Source organism: Limulus polyphemus, unplaced genomic scaffold, assembly GCF_000517525.1.
Source record: "Limulus polyphemus unplaced genomic scaffold, Limulus_polyphemus-2.1.2 Scaffold5099, whole genome shotgun sequence".
Classification (NCBI taxonomy): domain Eukaryota; kingdom Metazoa; phylum Arthropoda; class Merostomata; order Xiphosura; family Limulidae; genus Limulus; species Limulus polyphemus.
Window position 1 is genome coordinate 67,783 of NW_013670709.1, and position 4,168 is coordinate 71,950.

The 4,168-nt window shown below is 31.5% G+C and overlaps 1 protein-coding gene across 1 annotated transcript in view; it reads right to left on the reverse strand.

Annotated features, from left to right (window-relative positions):
• The window catches only part of LOC106472124 (sorting nexin-7-like), a 34,007-nt gene extending 31,958 nt beyond the window's left edge, over window positions 1-2,049 (reverse strand). Inside the window, 1 exon segment of the mRNA XM_013932751.2 lies at window positions 1,902-2,049. The gene's annotated coding sequence lies outside the window, so the exon portion shown is untranslated.
• Between the last annotated feature and the right edge of the window lie 2,119 nt (window positions 2,050-4,168).

Genomic DNA, 4,168 nt, shown 5'->3' on the forward strand with positions numbered 1-4,168 from the left:
TTCATCATCACACAGCCTAATAACGTCAAGAATCACTTCTCTCATTTTCCATTGCAACATAACATAGAACTCAATTGTAAACCTTTCTATACATATATTTCACCATTAACCCAAGGCCTACAGGGATTGTAATAAGCTGCTTGAAGCATATAAATAAAACTCATTCAATATACTGGCTTTAAGCTTCAGGCTCTAAATTAGTTAAATGGTAAAAATAGTAGATCTTTGGCCTGAATTTTTGGTCAACTTACATTTCAAAACCAGTTCTTGATTATTTATTTATAAAATGCAATTTAAAAGGAGCAGTGATGTTCTTTCCTACGTAAATGATGTTACAAATATATCCAGGAATATCTTTCAAACTTTTTTGAAGCAAGTGAGCTATGTTTAGTTATATCTCTGTAAACAGAATGTAGGTAGTTGTGAACTTACTCCAAACATAACTTCAGCCCAAGTTTACACACCAAAGTGGTCATTCAAGAGAGTTTGAACTCAGGTCAAGGTTTAAGTGAGAGTGATCCTATGTACAAGCAGCCATGAACAGAAAGAGGCTAATTATTATTATTTTGAAATGCATTTAAGAATACTTATAAAAACATTTAAGAACTGGTTTTAAAAGATTAAGTGAATTTTTATTCAATTAAAGAGGTTTAGAATTAAGTTCTATGTTAGGTTATTTTCAACGTAAAAAGGTTCTTCCCTATGACAACAATGATGATCATTTTTAGTTATTTAAATTTACAATATCAAGACTTGTGGTTTGATCTTTATGCCCAGTGTCTACAAATAGGTCTCTACAATACTTCTATGCAATGCACCCAGGGACAGTGGAAATCAAGAAACAAATTTTAAAATTCTCTGAATGCTAGTGCAGCAGGTATTTACATGGTTTATTGAATGTAAAACTGTCCCACTGTAGGAAGAAACTCCAAACTGTATTATTATATACCATGCTTTTAAACTTTGAAATTTTACTGAAAGGTGCAAAGTTTGCTTTAAGGATTGCATATCCATTCTGTAACAAGAAATTTTGAATTGGATTCTTATTTGCCATTGCATTATTTTTAATTTAACCTTTAGCTCAATGTTTAAGAAAGGGCTCTTTTAATATTTGTAGTTTCAGATTTGAAAAATCAACTGAAATTGAGAAGAAAGCTTTAATTTTTTACCAAATGTGAAACTATTTGGTAAAAACAAACTTTGCACTCTTGTTATTTATTCTTTCAAATATCCTATTCATTCTGACACTGCTTATATTAATATTAATTTAGATTTTAAACATTTCAACAATAATCCAACAGTCACTTAAACTAAAGGTGAAAGATGAAACTAGTGAAAACGCGATTTCAATCGACTATGACAGAAAACAGACTAGGCTAATGTTTAATTATGGTTTGCGAACAGGACATCACTCACTGTCATTATTGACTCAAGTGATACTTTTAAAAGATGGATGCAAACTAAGAATAAACGTAGAGAAATGTAGGACAACTTGACGACTGTTGTATTAATTTCACAATTTTTCCTGATTGAGTCTCACATATTTAACGTGTAATTTGTAAAGTATAACATAAGTGGCAATCATAATTTCAGGTCATGTGACCTGGATATCTATTTTAGTTTTCATTTAACACGCTTGTAACTACGATTTTCATATCTTTTTTTTATTTTTTGCCTTAATGTCTTAAGTAAAACTAAAAATTTACGAGTTGTAACTACTTTTTTTAATTATCATTTTTTCGTTGTCTTTAAAATTAAAGTTTCATAAAGTGGTACGAACGAAACTTCTACTTTTTCGTTTTTCACTTTTTGTAAGGTTATCCATTGACTATAACTATAAGAAACATCTGGCATGACATCTAAACTAAATTAAATCTAAGAAATGTACTGTAACGCCTTACCCCTCCAATTTAATCACGTAGTAGCTACTATTATAATTTGAAGAAATAACCACTTTCTACTCAATTTATTTCCAACTCTTTAATACGCCCTCTCAATGTACCGGCAAATTACTTAAGCGTTTATTACACATTATAAATAAGAAATCCTATAACCAGAGTGCTTTCAGAAGGAAGCATTTCTTAAGTAGTTGTTTGAAAATTATTTTTTAATCCTAAATAATTTCTTATTATAATGAATAATTATTTATAAAAATTTCAGTATTTAATATAAACTTAATTAGAGGGTTCTTATTTTAATGTTAATTACTACAATGAAAAGTACAATAAATTGCAATCAATTAATTTTCTCTGCAACAATTATTCTAAAATTTCTCACTAAATTTCATTTAAAGAAAATTAGTCCCCTAGTGGGTCAGCGATAATTTTACAGACTTCTAATGTTATGCCCCTCAGTGGCTCAACGGTAAATCTAAAAGCTTACACCGCTAAAATCCTGGTTTGATACCCGTGGGAGCACAGCACAGATAGATAATTGTGTAGCTTCGTGCTTACTAAAATAAACAATACAACGCTAAAATCCGGGATATGATTCTCCTTAGTGGAAAGAGTGCAAATAGCTCATTACATAGCTTTGCAGTAAGAAAACAATACCAACACGACACTCACAGAAATCAAATTTTTTAGATGTTATTATTGGTGTTGGTAAAAACAAATGGGCTATAGATTCCTAAGATTCAGGCATTCATTCTATCTAGAACTATTGACCGATACCTGCTGCACTTGCAGTTTACTTATGTCGGATTATTACTTTCACTAAACTGACTGCTGATGATCAAGGTATACTAGACTAGTGTTTCTGAAACGGTGGGTTATGTCTCCAAAGGTAGTCGCGAGCAGGTTTCCAGGGAGAGTTATGTGCTGTCTGCGCTGAGTCAACATTTGTTTAGTCCTCGAGGTGTCTGAGAGGTGCACAATACACCTTTATTATGAATTACGACGAAATGCGCCAAGATCCACCAAGAATATTTTCATCCTTGTAGAGGTAATGGGGGAGGGGGTCGCAACGACCAAAGCCATAATGCAGAGATCGTCTGGCAAATCCAGCTGAGAAATATTGTACTACTACTACTACTAGACTGTCTTCAGTGATGTTTCAAACCCAACTGTTAAACCTAAGATCATTAGCTTCCAAGAAACCTCACATTTACCTAGAGAGACATGTAGTACAATGTGTTTTAATGTATGTTTATTTGAGGGAATTGTTTTGTTTATTTGTTAAAAAATAATGCTAATGCAGTCCGTACAACGATAACAACTTAATTTCTTTCTTGTTTGTTTTTTTTTATTTTGAGACAAAGCTGGACAATAGGCTATCTGTGCTCTGTCTTCATGGGAAATCGAACCAAGAAGTTTAGTTTTGTAAGTCCTTAAACTTACCACTGACTCACTGGGGAACAAATTATTTCTTCTATAATATTTACAACATGCTACATATAATTTATCACAAGTTGTTTACCTAAGTTTACGAACAATGCATCAACAGAAATTTTAAACCTAATGACGTGCCTAAATCACAGATTCAAATCTTACTTACAAAACGTGCTTGCTAATCTAGGACGTAACTGAATAGATGCAATAACTTTCATGTCCAACACTGATCTGAATAACTTAATGAATTCTTCATTGCCTAATAGCTTTTCACTAACTTCTCACTCTGTTTGTATAGTGCTTATTTTCCACTCACTATACTAATTTTCTAGATCATAACGTAATGCATCCTCTAACAGTCATTTAAATTTAAATATTGACGATATTGCTTACAATACATGTGACTGGCTATTTTCATTACAACATATGTGGAGCTGTAACCTTTAAATATTATTCGAGTGTCATGATATAAAATACTATCTAATGTATGTATTATTAATTTATTTATTTTGTGAGTGAATATTTCATGATTGTTTTTTCATAACAAGAGAATGAAAATCGATTATTTTAAAGTAAACATTATGACAAGTTTAGTTAAGTAACTCGTTAAGAATCATAAGTTGTATTTATAATTCGTTGATGTTGAGGCTATCGAACGTCGCGTGAAATTTATTGATGTCGAGGATATAAAGATTTCTTGTAGGCGAGCAGACGATTAAGTGATAAATATATAAATAATGTGAAATGAGCGGAAACAGTAGACAGACAGAGCAGACGAGAAAGTAAAGTTACTGGAAGTAGAAGTTCGACCAAAGAAAAGTTAAAAGTAAAGTAAAGGA